Source organism: Spermophilus citellus, assembly GCF_964194105.1.
Source record: "Spermophilus citellus genome assembly, chromosome: 3".
Lineage (NCBI taxonomy): Eukaryota > Metazoa > Chordata > Mammalia > Rodentia > Sciuridae > Spermophilus > Spermophilus citellus.
Window position 1 is genome coordinate 75,964,826 of NC_138184.1, and position 16,083 is coordinate 75,980,908.

A 16,083-nucleotide genomic window follows, 5' to 3' on the forward strand; every position below is an offset into this window, starting at 1 on the left:
CACACAGTTACTCTAGGGATTTTGAAGCTGTGGTTATATCAGGATTACATATTTATTCCTTTTTTATTCAAAACATCCATTTACGTACTGCAAGTGGTCAAAGTAGGAAAGGTAGTAATGTTTGTTTTGTGAGTGTGTGTGTTTGTGGTTGGTGTTTTGTTTTTGTTTTTTTTCCGAATAGATGTGCTCATCTATCTGTAAGCTCCATTGCATCGATAGCACAAAGTAGGCTTAATATTTCACTCAGGTTATTCAGCACTATCATTTTTTAAGGAAACAAATACCTTAGAAACAAATCACAGTCTGCCTTAACAAAGTATAATTATGTTAATGAAAATTTAATCTTCTTTGAGGGCTACGGTCAAAATCCAAACTGCAGGACAATGTTTAGAAAAAATGGAATATAAAGTGTTGAGTTCAATTTAGATACCATCAAAGTCTTCATCGTCAACTCCAATGTCATCAAACTGAACTCATCATCTCCAGGACCGTATGTATCAGGCTCATTGATTTTAGGCTGCTCCAGAAGCTCGCAGTAAACCCCAACTTCTAGCTTCAATTTGCTTTGTATTTTAAAATTACATCAGCTTTGTTATTCTGGTTGTCTTGGAGAACAACCAATATAATGTCTGGTGTATTTCTCCAAACCTTTTTTCTCAATTTCCCTCTGATGTGACAAACCTCTTCACACCATTGAAATTCATTGCTTCTAATGGTCCATTTCCCATCATTCTGATTCCCTGAGTGCACTCTTGCCTGTCCTCTTGAACACCAGCTCTTTCTTCAGACTCATTCTCATTCCTTCCTCTGCCTGTTTTCACCTCCTTCACCTTTATTCTTGGGCATGGCAGTGAAGGTGGACTCCCAGAATCTTCGATTTCCCTCCTATTGCATGGGGGGCAGCGGAGGGCACTCCTCAGAGCAGCATGACAGGCCACACAAAGAGCACCCAGGACCATGCAGGCTCCTGGAGGCCAAGTTGTAGGACCAGAGAGTCTGCAGAGTTCTTCCAAGAGTCTGGGCTCTACCCAGCTCCGCCCTCACCCAAGCTCGCCAGTAGCAAATGGCCTTTGCCATGTTTATTCTTTAAAAGGAAAATTTGCAAGGTATGTGGCTATGACTTCATATTTTAGAGCAGTTACTGTAATCCAGCCATGGAAATTTTCTGGGTGGGGGCTGAATTCTATTATGTTCATTACTTCATTATTTGTACTATTATTTATTAAGCCCCCAAACCAAGTAGCTTTAAGAAGCACTGGGCATCAAAAAGGATAAGAAGATTCCCAAATAATTATCCTATGTACAGTAATATAGTAGCTTGCTTTTGTTTTGAAGTGATTTAAATACAGTAGCCAGGTTCTTCCTATAGTGTTTTAAATGAGCTGTTAAATTATTCCAAGTTTTCTAATAAAACTAAGTTATTATATGTTTGTTACACATGTGTTAGTGAGAAGAGAACAGTTTTCTAACACATCAAGGTACATATAATACTAATAGCTAGGTATACATAATACTTACCTACTAGTCTACTCATTTAATTACATACTATGTTTTTATAGTTAAAACAATGTCCGTAAACTTCAAAGCAAGAGTACAGTTTTCAAAAAGAAGCATCAAATAATAGCTGAATTTAAAGCTGAATGTGGCCTGTTGCAGTGGACAGAAGAACTTCTTAAGCAACATCATGAAAATATTCAACATCTGCTGGTCATATGATATTATCTTGGGCTGCTATAAATCCAAATACCAGGTGGTTTATGGGTTACAGTTTTATATTGAGGTCATAGTTTTACTGGGAGAAAAACATAAAATTTTTAGTTTTCTCTGATTAACTACAGAGATGTCATATAAATGGATTCGTTTATTTTAAATGTAGCAGTAAGCGCAACAGTACTACGTTAAAAATATGTGTTCTCACTTTAGGATTACTAATAGAAGCTGAAGTCCAAATAGGTTTTTTTGTTTTGTTAACTAGTTAATATGGGAAGAGAATGACTGTAAAATATTTATTTATCATGGCCTCCTAGGTAGGAATTTCTAAGCATATACTTCCAAGGAGCTTCGGAAAGAAATATTCAGGAAGGGTGCTCTGTGGAAATTTACCTGCAGGCTTATCCCTTATGTGTTTGTGGTGTAGTTATAAGAAAAAAAGCTAAACTCAGAGTAGTAATGAACAAAGCTCTTCTCATTGTGGATGCAGTGTCTCTTGAGTTTTCTTGGTTTGACTTTTTTCCCCCCACTCATGGGTAATCAGTTTCATCAGGATGCTGATCACTTGCTAGCAATAGCTGGTAGAGGTAAATGGAATTTCAACCAGTTGTGGTTCCTTTTAGCTGATAACATGAACTTTTCTGTTTCATGCTGATTAATAATTGTTTTCTTCTAGAAAATTTAAAATTGAAAATTTACTGTTCTAACAGCACTAACTTTAAAATTGATAGTAGCAACTGCATTGTGACTTCAAATTATTTTCTTATTTCCATTGTGTGTTTTTGTTGCTGTTGTTATTATTGATTTACCTATAATTATTTCTTCAAATCAAACATTTGGAGATTTTCAAGTTACCATTCTGTTATGGATGTCCAGCTCATTTCTACTGTAACCAGAGGACATACTTTATGATTTCAGTCCTTGGAAATTTGTTTATTCTTGCATTATGGCCCAGCACATGGTCTGCATTGGTAAGTATTCTATGTGCAACTGAAAAGAATGTATATTTTACAGTGGTTGGGAATCATATTCTAATATGTAAATTTAAATAAATGTGTTAACACTGATACTCAAATTGTCCATACCCCTTTTGATTTTTTTATCTGCTTCTTGCATCAGTATTAAGAGAAATTTCTTAAAAATTTTAATTTATTATCTATTTTGACTTTAAGTTCTTGAGAGAACTTTTTTGTTTTATATTTTTTTCTTAAGTTGGGTTCCTTGGAAATAGAGCCAAGAAGGGAATTCCTATACAAGTGATTTTGTGAGGTAGTGCCTCCAGAAGGAAGGACATGGATCAGCACAAAATTGCCATTAAGGACCAGGTCTCAGTTGGAGTCAAATTCATTCTGATCCCTGGAGGAAACTGAGCAAATTGCACCATAGAGTTGATTATACTTTGAGGCAAGGAGGTTGGCCATTCCTAGCCCCGTGTCAGTCAGTCATCAGCTTTGATAGGGGAAAACCTCTTAAGTGAGGAGGTTCCCAGTTGGCTGAGGGCATGCTCTGCATAAGTGGGCACTTGTGAACCATTAGCAGTCAGCACAACAGTTTGCAGGTGAGATATGACATATGAGTGGAGAACAACATCCACTAAGTCCACCTCTTCCACTGCGGAAACCTGCTTATTTCTCATATTAAACTCACGGCACAAAATATACCTTCTACAAGATTCTGACTGGTCAAAATTTCTAGTAGGAAGATTAGTACACAAATTGAAATTTTCTTATTATATTTGTTCCTGAGGACATAATAGGTAGTCAGCATCTCCTTCCTCTATTCCATGGCTGAATGTCCCCTCCAAAACTCAGGTTGACATTTAATTGCCAGCGCAACAGTGTTGAGAAGCAGAATCTTCATGAGGTGATTAGAACATGAATGAGGACTCTGCTCTCATGACTGGATTCATATCGTCATTACTGGTTCACTTAGGGAATTATGCTTCCCTTCCAGACAATGTTAAGCTCTGTGGGTTTAGATGTTCTGATTCCCAGAATAGGTATGCTTGTGTTATAAGGTTCTCAAAACTTAATGCTCTAGGGCTTGGGATATAGCTTAGTTGGTAGAGTGTTTGCCTTCTGTGCACAAATCCCCGAGTTCAATCCCCAGCACCACACACACTTACCAAAAAAAAAAAAAAAAAACACAAAACTTAGTTCTCTGACTACCATCTGATTACTTGGGCTCTTCATGCCAACAATCCAGGGAAAAAAGTTATATTAGCAGGATATTATAAAGTGTATAAAGTGATACAGACATTGCTATATAATGGAGACAGAAATAAATCATTTGGCAGTTAGGTAATTTGTTGAGACATCTTTCTACTGTCATGCACAATTTTAACTGTAACTGGGCAAGTCTAGCAACCATAGCCTAATAAGGGCACAGTTTTTATAGTCTCCCACCTCCCAAGGATGAAGGACTGGGTCATCCTACCAGTAAGTCATCTAGATCAGAAACAGTCATCTAGATGAGAGGCAGTTCTAGCTGAAGGTGAGGGAAGCCTTGAACACAAGCCTTCATCCATTTTCTACTGCTAGAACAGAATATCACTGACTGGTAAATCAGAAACATAGAAGTTTATTTGGCTCATATTTCTGAAGGCTGGGAAGCCCAAAGGCAGGGGTCTGGCATCTGTTAATGCCTTTGTGCTATGTCATAATACGACAAAAAGGCAAAAAAAGACAGGAAAATCAGGTCAAACTCATCCTTTTAATCAATAACCCACTCCCACAGGAGCTCAGGATTGGCCTCTGTTGCTGGTACATCAGACAGTTGACACTGACAGTGGCTACATGAACACTGGTGAGGAAAGAGAGCCCAAGACTGTTTGGCCCTGACATAGTCTCCATCACTGCCAACATAGCGGTTCTGTTCAGGAGCCCATTTGCCAAGCTTTGAGTGGTCAGTGACAGAAACTGGTTGACATCCCTGGCCAAGTCATCCTTTCCATCTGGTTGTTCGGTGTCTTTTCTGCAGTGGGCATTCCCTGGTGGATATGTGATGAAAAGGTGATCACACAGAGTGCCTACTCCCATAGGTCCATTCAAATGCCTCTTCCCTACACCTTCCTGTCCTCAGACTTCCGGTATTGCTATCTTGCTTCTTCTAAACCCCTGACCAGCAATCTAGCTATTTGCTGTTGCCCAGACCATACAGGTTAAAGTGGGATTGAAGAACCTCAAGTGCGTGTGTGGAGATACCCCATCCTAGACTCACCACCTGTTCCCTTCTCCATCAGGACCCTGATTTTGGCATAGAATAGTTTCCTAGACACATATAGCTCATCCTTCTCTGAAAATTTGTCCATCTTATAGTTAAATCCTGTGCCTGGTTTTCAGTTCCCTCTGCCCTTCAACAATAAGAAATGAGGGTTTATTTGAAACCCTGTAAGGAGGTTCTCTGACTTTGCTTTAAATTACTGATTAGTGGATGTGGACCTGTCATTTTATTTCTTCAACCATCATAGAACTTAGCAACATTCCATTGTCCTTAGTGTTACTGTTTCCCCTCCAAAGCCAGTTCACCATCCTTGTATCAGTTCAAATCCTCTAAGAAGCACACACCAAAATAGGATTAGATGTTTATTGAAGGGAACACTTGTAAAGAATAAAGGGAAAGGAAGAGAAAGAGACCAGGAGAGCCTTCAGATTGTGATACAGGTTCAATACCTGTGCAAGGAGAGGGAGGAGGGAAAATTGGTAGGAGGAGCCTCATCTGCTATTTGATCCATTTTTTGAATTCTTAATGTCAGTTATGTTTCTCAGTTCTAGGATTTCCATTTATAGAATCTATTTATAGATTCCAGTTGTTTGTAATCTCCAACTTTATTTTTTTAAATACATTAATCACAACTATTTTAAAGTACATATCAGATAAATTATTTCACTTGAGCATCTATTCCTATTATCTATATTTTTTCCTCTTGATTTTCAGTCATTTGACTCTATTACTTTGCTTTCATACAAATTTTTATAAATTTTAAGCATTAAATGTGATTGAAATTTCAAGGCTCAGCTGAATTTGTGTTTGTTTTTTGTTTTTGTTTTTTCCTGTGCTGGTGATTGAGCTCAGAGCCTTGCACATGCTAAACAAGTGCTTTATCACTTGAGCTACACCTCATCCTTTTGTCTTCCTTTAAAGAGAATGCAATGTGTTTGGTTTTTTTTCTGGAAGATAACTTTGATCTATTTAAGGGTGGTTTTTGTTAGAGTTGACATTTTTTAGTTGTAGCTTACTCCTAAGATAGAGACTCCAAATCTATGGCAGAAGCCTAGACAGTGGTTTTGACTTGTAGAGCCTAGGTCTTACTCCAAGATTATACCCATACTTCTAAGGAAGTAGCTCTTCTGAGACTTCAGCTGATAGCCTAGGGCATTTAGCAAGGCCTCTACACCTTGACAAGGCTTGAATCCCTACTTCCATTTCCCTAGCAGTGTGAAACTGTTGATATCCTTGCTCACCTCTTTAACAATCATCTGCTTATTTCCACTTGGTTTCTGAGAGTCCTACTCTGCTTGTGCACAGCTCAGGATTTTGGCAATGCTTAAAGAGGAAATCACACTGGAATTTTGGGCTAATTCTTTGTAATTCCCCTCTACCCTTTGTTTTTATTATTTCCCTTCTATCTCTTGAAATCCTAGGCCAAAATCCCAACTCTTCCTCCTTTATCTTTCTCACCTTTTGGTTCTTCCATTCTCTTGGAACCACCTTCAGAAAGGTTTCCAAACCAACCATTCATTCCACTGCAATTTTTCTTGTCAGATCCCAAATACCTTTCCATTGCTAACTCCAATGATCAGTTCTTAGTTCTTTTCTTACTTGATCTTTTAGCAATATTTCATATTTGACCTAGTTTATCACTACTTCTTCGTATAATTTTTTTCCTTGTCTTCTAGGGTGCTGTACTCTCTAGATCTTTCTCCTAAACTATACCTCCTGCTTCTATTCTTTTGCTAGAGACTCACTCCTTCATTTCCTTCTGGACTTAGTTCAGATATCATTTCAGGAAAACCTTTTCTAATCATCTTATGATTTAAGATTTTAACCCCATTCTTACCTCACACAATCTGTATTTATTTATTTATTTATTTGTTTGCATGTTGCTTAGTTTTCCCACTAGAAGTAGTAGGCTCAGTGGAGGGAAGGGATTTCCCTCCCCCCTTTCTTTGTGCACTGCTATCTTCTGGTGCCTAGAGCTGTGCTTGGCACAGTTAAACATACAGTAAATATTGGGCGAGTGAGCAAATGCAAGAACAACTTATCCCCTGAGAATTCATTCATTCATCAGGTATTTATTGAATATGACCCTGTTTCAGGTTCTGTACTTATATGTAGTGTTATTGTAAAGACAACAATTAGAAATACCTCTTTTGCACCTGAAGATACCATAGTTGAAAGCTAGTATAGGTTGGTTGTAGGGCATGTCTTGCTGCCCGCTTCCCGGTCTTGGGGCTGCACATGTGGCTGGGATGGCGCCTGGCGATCATCCAGGAGGCGGAGCTGTGGGTGGTGATGGAAAAAACAGACCATCACCAGGATAGATCCAGAACTCTTCCGCCCTCGTGGACAGCTCGTGCCTAGCTTGTGCCTCTCTTACAGACTATGAGATGGGTGTACACGTGAACTCACTCCACCCCTCTGACCTTTATCCTGATTGGCTCCTGTGCAGTATATAAGCTGTGTGTGCTTCCTCAATAAAGGAGATCCAGATCCTGCTTGGACTCTTCTCCCTGGCACATCTGATTGTCCTACTCCAGGGAGGGCTGAGTGTGGGCTGAGTGTGGGCTGCCCATTGACCTTTAGCTTTCTTGGCTCCTTCTGGTCAGGTCGTGCTTTCCCCGCTTCTTCCGCTGGTCAGGAGGAGATGGGGAGCTAAAAACTCCAACAGTTGGTAACATGGAGAGGCATGTAATTGAATGAAGTAATATTAAAAGTCATTAAGATTGTCCTTTAGAATTCTAAACAAACTTCTTATTTATAACTTTTTGGTAAAATATGAAGTCTGCATACTTCATATGGCTTCCTGCAAAATATTGACACCCATTTTGTGGTTTTTTTGTATCTTTCTTACAGCAAACTACTGAGGAGAGAAAGGTTTATATCTGATATATTTACACCCAAGAAGAGCTACAAAGGGTATCAGCACTGAAGAGTGAAGTTGATGAAATGAAAGGACAACCTCGGATGACACGTCTGAAATGGTGATTACACTTTCTTTTTCATTTCTTTGTTATCTTCTACTGCTGGAAAACAGATGTTTTTGTGTTTGTTTTATTTTCAGTGAAACAATCATATTTTCTTCTCTGCAGTGTGTTTTATGTTCTTTCATCTGTTCCTATTAGTCTCTCTTTTTTTTGGGGGGAATGGGGGTACTGAGGGCTGAACCCAGTACCATTGAGTCACATCCTCAGACCTTTATAATTTTAATTTTGAGACAGGGTCTTGCTATACTCTGAGACTGGCCTTGAATTTATTGACCTCCTGCCTCACCTCCTGAGTCTCTGGGATCACAGGCATGTGCCACAGTGCCCAGCTTTATTTTTGTCAATCTCTTTTGAATTTTTTTATTTTAATAAGGATGTTCAACCTATAATAGTTTATGTATATTGTGAATTTTTAGATACATGTATCTAACATTAAAGAATTTTATTCAAAAAAAGTAAGTTTTCCCAAATTATACCTCTGTACCTAATGAAATTATTTCCTTTTCATGTATGTCCTTAGTATTTCTGTATATTCAGTGCTGCTGTTCAGCCAGAAAGCACTGGCACATTTTCATCAGGCATTGTAATATTAAAATTTTTTTCTTGTTGGTAAATAGCTGCTGCCTCAAACTCTCAAAGTAACTTTGTCTACATTGGTCATTCCCCTAGAACATTCTGGATTTTACCAAAATTTACCTCAAAAAAATAGCATTTACTACAGAAGCAATCTCCAGGACTCTGTTTGTCCCTATAACTGGTATCTATTCTAACTGGTCATTAATTGTGCTATTCAGATTATTAAGTATTTTTAATATCACTCCATTCATATTTATGTATTTTTATATAACTTACCTAACCATATATATTTAAATAGTACAAAATTATTGTAGTCTATACAGGCAACTTTGGAATTTATTTTATTCATTCAATGTTAAGGCTTCAAATGGTTTTAAAAAAACCAAAGTTTTTTTCCCATTAAAGTCAGGTACAGATCAAATGGGAGACACTCTTCCTAACTGCGTAATGTTCTAAGTAGTGTTAGACACCTTATAAACCAGGCAGTTTCCAGGAGCTCCCAACCTTATTTACTCAGTGGTAAAATGGGGATAATAGTACTTATTTAGTGGATCACTGAAAGAATAAACTGGGTCAGGGCTGGTGTTGTGACTCAGGGGTAAAGCGCTCAGCTAGCATGTGTGAGACTCTGGGTTCAATCCTCAGTACCATGTAAAAATAAATAAAATAAAGGTATTTTTTTTAAAAAAGGAATGAGCTGTGTTAAATAAATTATTTAGTAAGTGCCTTACATATGAAGATCATCCTGAAAATGGTGACTCTCCTGATCCTGGATCCTTCCGTCAACACTTTCAACCCATTCTTGTTAACTTCACACTAATTTCCTAGAATTTGAGTCACTGTGACAAAGGAATTTTTAATTTATTTATTTATTCTTAAGGGATGCTGAGGATTAAAGCCAGGGCCTTGCACATACGAGGCAAGTGCTCTACCACTGAGCCACAACCCCAGCCCACAATAAAGGATTTTGCACACTTAAGCATTGGATGCATGCTGGCAAGTTGCCAATTCTTCAGCCTTTTTCTTCCACTTCTCACAGTTGTGGGATGGAATGTGATTCTATACCCTCCACTTTCTTAGATTCCAATAGTCACTTAACAGACTCTAGTTTCTCAGTGGTCTACCTTGAGATGGTTTTATCTTACTGTTTCTCTGTCTTAAAGAGTTTAGTGTCAGCTTGCTTTCAGGGTGGTTTGTATACTCCCCAATAATGGGAAAAACAGGTATTATAAAAATTTTTTTAAAAAACTATGTTTTCATAACTCGACTCTAAGCCAGTACATGTGGTACTGATGTTACTGACCATGACCACAAAGATTGCCCAGCAGATGAATAGCAAGATGGGAGGAGCCCTCTGGAAGGTGAAGGCATTACCTTCTCTTTTATTTGTACAAGGTGAAGTTTAAGAGTCTACTTTTTTTAATCTAACCATTAACTTTTGTTAATATTCTGTTCTAAATTTACTACTTTTTTTGAAAAAAAAGTTGGAAAAGACAATGTTCATTGATATTGATTGTTTCCTCAATATTTTAAATCAGTGAAAGCAAGTGCAGGATTTGTGGAAAGCACCAATGAGGAATTAGACAAGTGAGTAAGCTTTGGCAGACATTCAGTTGGTCACCATCTGTGCACCAACAGAAGAGGTGGACCTGATTCATATTCATTGGGAGTTTAGACAAGTAGTTCTTAGACATGAGCTGTCCCAATTTTCTGGCATAGTTATACTCCCTACTCCCAAAATATTTTGCATGAATGATTAATTCATTTTTTTCTAGCAGAGCACAAAAGTAGCAGCTTACAATACCTGCTTTTGTGTAGTTCTTTGGGTGAGACAGTTGGCATCACAGGGCTCTCAGGATATCATGAGATAGAGATTAAGTTGTTGGCCAAGCCACATTCTTATCTGGAGGCTTGTGGTCCTCTTCTAGGCTCTTGTGGGTGTGGCAGAAGTCATTTCCTTCTGGCGGTAGCACGGAGGTCCCAATGCCTTGCTGGCTATCAGCTCCAGGTCAATCTAGGCTCTTAGAGGTTGTCCACATTTCTTTGCACACCCCCTTACCTCCCATCTTCTGACCAGCCAGGGCACATCAAGTTCTTGCTGCTAGAGGCCTGTAAGTATAGAATCTTGACTTCTTCAGGCCTTTCTATGTAACGTACCCACTAATGGAGATGTGCATCTGTATTTCCACACTTCCCCTTTTTCTCCTTGAACCATTTCCCCCTCATCCTTGGAGTAGAAAACATACAACACCTTAAAATGAGTGTGTAGCCCTTGTGTATTTGATATGTGGTCCTCACAGATTCCCCACTGTCACCACAATAGATGTCTGTGTTCTATTAGAGAATAATTCCAGAGTGTTCTTTAGGGAAAATCCATCTTCATTTGCACAGATTACATCATTTTCCCCAGGCATTCTCCATTTCAACACAGTATTTTGTATGCATTTTTCTTTGAAATTAGAAAATAATGTTGCAATAATAGGAAGACAGTGTCACCATGCACTGAGTGGAAATTTGGAAGCATTTTCTAGGTCCAAATATTGGCAGTGCAGCAGAGAAAACAGAACCAAATGCCAATGGTAAATCACGGAGGTTAAATCCTGATAAGAGGCAGACACATAAGGATAGCACACAATGTCAGGTGATCAGGTGTGCTCACTCTGAAGTGAACAGTAAAGGGATAGCAACTTGGGATATCTTATGATTTTAGTGGACATGTTGAAGTTGTCACAATAGCTGTCACTCTTGCAAAGCAAGTTGCTCCCGCAGATGATTATCTGGATGAGCCATTGCTTAAGACACAGAGACCAAAGTAGGAATCTCTAGGAACTTGGTCACATTTCCCAGCAGATGAAACTACAGTAGTCATGCAGGTTGACAACATAAATAATTTGTAGTATTGTTAACAGTTATTATTTATGTGTACTCAAAAGCCCTTATAAGGTGATGAAGATATCAGAAGAGAGTGATACCTTGATCATTATAGATATGTGAAAGGATTGATACTTAATTGGATTCTTTGGCTACTGGTGTGTGTATGTATGTATGTATAATGGACATATACACACATATAGGTTTTGTCATATATTAATTCAGAATCCAAATGATTCTGAAATTTTAAGATTCCAGCTCATTTATTTTTTCAGCAAACAGGTGGTAATCTCAATGTATCTTCTAGGAACCAGGAGAGGAGCTTGCGGATGGATTGATGAGCTGTTTGCCAGGTCAGCCTTGGGGTTCATGTACCAACTGTACATCAGTAGTTTTCTACAAGTGGAGATAGTGCCCCCAGAGACCATTCATTCATGACTGAAAACACTTTTTTGTTGCCACACTGGGATGGCGGTGTGCTGGCATGTAGTCCAGCAGGTAGAGACAAGAAATGCTGCAAAACATCCCACTGTGCATGACACAACCACACCCCCCCCACATCACCAAGAGTTGTCTGTCTCAAATTTCAATAGTCCTGTTGTTGAGAACCATAGACTAAATAAATAAATAAATGAAAGAGACCCTGGACTACTCTGAAGTTGGAGGCTGTGATTGAAACTGTCTTGAAAGTTACAGTGTTGAAAGGTGAACCCTGACATTATCAAAAATAGCAGAGGCCAGTTTGTCTCAAGTGGGGGTTGATTTACATCCTTCTAGGTGCCTTGAGTTGCTGGTTTAGAAACATAACCACGTGTGCCACAATCTTTTGTGGTCTACTGAGATGGAGTGGAAGATGGTCAGCTTCAGGCCTTGCTTGACCATGAAATACCCCAGCTCATGAGCTACTTAGAAAATCAGTACACACATAGGTGAGCACATAAATTGTCCAGTTCAGATGATGTAAGCTGTACTGAGAAAAATGTGTTCTCAGGGAGGGAAAAAAAAAACAACAAAGTGACATGTGAAGAGATAGAAAGGGCTTGATGCACACAGTGGGCTTCAGTGATTCACACTAAGTCAGGGTGCAGAGCAGTGTTGTGGCAGCATCTTTCCCTTGTTTCTTTTTATGGAGCACTGTGTGGAGCACTCGTCAGCCTTAGAGGTTCATAGATTTCTGTGAACAACAACATTTCTGTGGATTGCAGGTATCACTCCTTTGATCCCAGAGTTTCTAAGTCTCTGTGCTGGGGCTCCCTCTCCCCTGTCTCCTCAACCTTTCTGTTTGTGGGGCTTGATGCCCAGCAGAGTCAGCAGGAGTAGTCCTGCGGTTGAGAGGAAAGGCCCCTTCACCTAGGATAAGGGTGGCTCTGAAAAGACTCCTCCTCCTTTGCTGCTCTGTTTGGTAATGTGCAACCAAGACTGTAAACTGGGCTTTTGGGAAGGTGGATACTGTCTAGAGGCTTTTAAACAGGTCCTAAGTGTGTGATGTTCTCTTGCCCTGAATTATTTGGAGATGAGATTGAGTAAACATCTTATCCTAATTTTTCTTCAAGTATCAAGCTAACTTTCATTGTGATGAAGATATGAATAAACACCAGGATTTTTGTTGAAAACGATAATGGACTTGGAAATCCATTTCTAGGAACTGTGATCAACATGGTGTTAACCACAGAGCAATGGTAAGACAGTTTTGTTTTTAAATCTATGACATTCTCTTTTCACCTTGGCCAAAGCACTTAATCCTAGTAACTTCATCTTAGAAGCATTTTCTGATTCTTGACAACTGATTTGTGTGGGAAGCCATTCTAACACGTGATTGGGTGACTCCCGTTAAGGGCCTGAGGCGCTTTGGCTCTGTCGAAGCTTTCCCGACCCTTTCCTGATGAGAGAGCCCATCCGTGTGGGGGTGTGCCTGACCACTGACCCCGGGGACCCAATCACTGACCCTGACCTTGGAGTGTAGCCCCCCCCAGCCTTCATTGGATGGAATTCTCCCCTGAATCTCTTGTTCCCCAATAAAAGGCTACTCCCCGGCGTGTTCACTCTCTCTCTCTCCTGCTAGCCCTGAGTAATCCTCGCTGCCCTGCTGGGCGGCTAGAGGTGGGAACCAGAGAAGTGAGCCATCTCAGACCTAGCAATATAAATAAGGTAACTGTCTGTGTGTTTTATTTCGATCTCTTCTAACTAACTTTATGCCTAGAACCTCATTAATGAAACCACTGCGCAGGCCGCGTGGTAGAGATTTGATCTATATATTTTTCACACTTGGCCAGGGTCACTGCATTTTGATTTAGAAATTGTGACTGGTCTTGTGGTTAACATTCTTAATCAAGCTTTTGTGTCTGTGACAAAATAAAGGTTAACTTTATTGTGGCCCTAAAATGACTTCAGGTATGAATATGAACGTAGCAAACAGGCTGAGGTTGTAGCTCAGTGATAGAGCACTTGCCTAGCACACATGGGGCACTGGTTTGATCCTCAGCACCACATAATAATGAATAAATAAAATAAAGGTATTTTGTTCTTCTATAGGAGACAATATAGAAAAACAGTATCTCTTATGACATGGAGATGGACAATGATGCATTACAAGGTAATATTAATATTGAATAAGCTAAAAATACAGAGTTTTATATTGTCTTCTCTACTATCCATGAACATCTGCAATAATTTAGATCAGTCATTTATGTCGGCTTGATGTTCCAAGTGTTATCCCATGGTAACTGAACCATCATCAGCAGAGTTTTGTATCCATTGTTCATGTGAAGCCACATGCTTTCTCTAGAACCACACAGGTTGCTCTTTGCATTTAAGAGGATTCTTTGAATAGACCTAGGAAACAATGTAGGAGAACTATATTTTCTTGTACTCTTCTAAACAAAGTGGTATTTGGACAGGGGGCAGAGATTAGTTTCAAATATACCAGAGGGTATGCTAAGACATAATTTGCTTTAATTATTGATTTAGGTTTGCAATTTGTGCCTGTCTTACTAAAAATGACAAAGCATTTAAAATTTTTAAACAGGTAAAATCCATGGCCAACAGTGATGAATATACTAGAGGAGCTAGGCCCATAATTAAACATGAGCCAAGGCAAATGTTCTTTTTTGAAGTTAGAATTTGGTTTATATTAATTTTCTAGAAATGTAAAAGATTAATTTGGAAGGAAAGAATGGAACATTGTTATGAAACTTTCTGAATGTTCCCTATAAATGAAATGTGTACAAATGTCATTCTTGATGTTATTAAACTTAAAATGGTATAATTCAATAAAGGTATTCATGTTTAAGTCATTGAATTGAGTACCTTAAATATATATTTTATGATTAAATTGTTTTTCTAAGATAAATGGAAATATTACTGAAATTAGGGCACTATCTCATTACATTAGCCTATTAATCTTTTATAAATTGGGTGAAAGCAAGTTGGGCATGGGTATTATACTATGATAGGACTGGGAGCAGCTGTGCTGCTCATGGATGTCCCTGAAATGAAGAACATCCTTCCTCAGTTAGTTACATGCTGTAAACTCCCCAGCAGTGAAAACAGAGCCTCCTTCCTCAGCTAGTGATCCCCACCATGACCAGAAACATTTCTACTGTTGAACTTCAGAATTTTCAACACTGAGGATAAGTAGTATTAAATTTTGGATTCAAGGAAAGTAGTCCTGACTTGCAAATCTAATTAGCAACACTTCTTTTTTTTCCTTTGATCACACTAGAAATATTTTAATTTTCAAAAAGCAGAATGCACAAAGAGAACTTTAAACACTCATGTTTCAGGCTTGACACTGAATTTTTGTCTGTCTCATGAAGAACTTTGAAAGAAGTAAGAATCTTCCGACATGATGTATTGGTAATGTGAATTTTCAAGATTTTCATGTCAAGTAGGGCTAAGCTAGGAGCACAGGTGAGGGCTCTCTAATCCCCCAAGCTGGTAACAGAAGATGTTAAACCTGGCTAGAGCTGGGTGGCAGTTGGGGCTTCAAGAGCCAGACTGGGATCCTTCAACCACTCCTTCCTCTGCCTCCCCAGGGCTCCATGTCATATTTAAGCAGCCCACGCTTCCTGCCTGTAACTTAGGGCCACAAAAACTCAGAGCAGACTCCACTCTAAGCCATAAAAAACAATAAGGCAAGTTAATGGTCCAAAATATGTTATTTCTGCATTCTGTCCCCAAGGGGTCCTCCTAAGTTATTACCTAGAAAGAAACATAAAATCGCACCTAAAGCTATGTGTTTCATAGAAACAAAGAAATTGAGCTTTTTTCCCCCCTGTACCTCCCTGTAATTTAAGGCAGTGGGTCTTCCTAGCTAGAAATGAGATTGCTACTCACAGATCAGAGAGGCTGCCCCTCAGTAGCTTGCACCAGTGTGATATGGACATTTGAATACAGGTGGCTGCAGAATTTGTGGGGCCTGGTACAAAATGAGCATATGAAACCTCTTGTTAAATATCTTAGGAATTTCAAGACTACAACAGATGTGCATTAACCAAAGGTAGGGAACTTCTGAATAGTTTGCTGGGTGGCTGCAGAGATGGCATGTCTGTGGGGCCAGATCTACACAGGCAGGATGCTCTGAGGAGCAGAAGGACAAGGCTCCTGAGCAGACTCCTGCCTTTGCTTGGCCTCTTCAGACAATGGAGATTGTGGGAAGATGAGGAGAAATTGTGGGGCGGCTTCTGAGGGAAAAGGTGGAGTGGCCAAGGACAGAATCCTC

The 16,083-nt window shown here is 39.2% G+C and overlaps 1 pseudogene across 1 annotated transcript; it reads right to left on the reverse strand.

Annotated features, from left to right (window-relative positions):
* Window positions 1–422: 422 nt before the first annotated feature.
* Window positions 423–846, reverse strand: LOC308645879 (eukaryotic translation initiation factor 1A, X-chromosomal-like; annotated as a pseudogene). Its single transcript has one exon. The product of its transcript is annotated as a eukaryotic translation initiation factor 1A, X-chromosomal-like (transcript).
* Window positions 847–16,083: the final 15,237 nt, after the last annotated feature.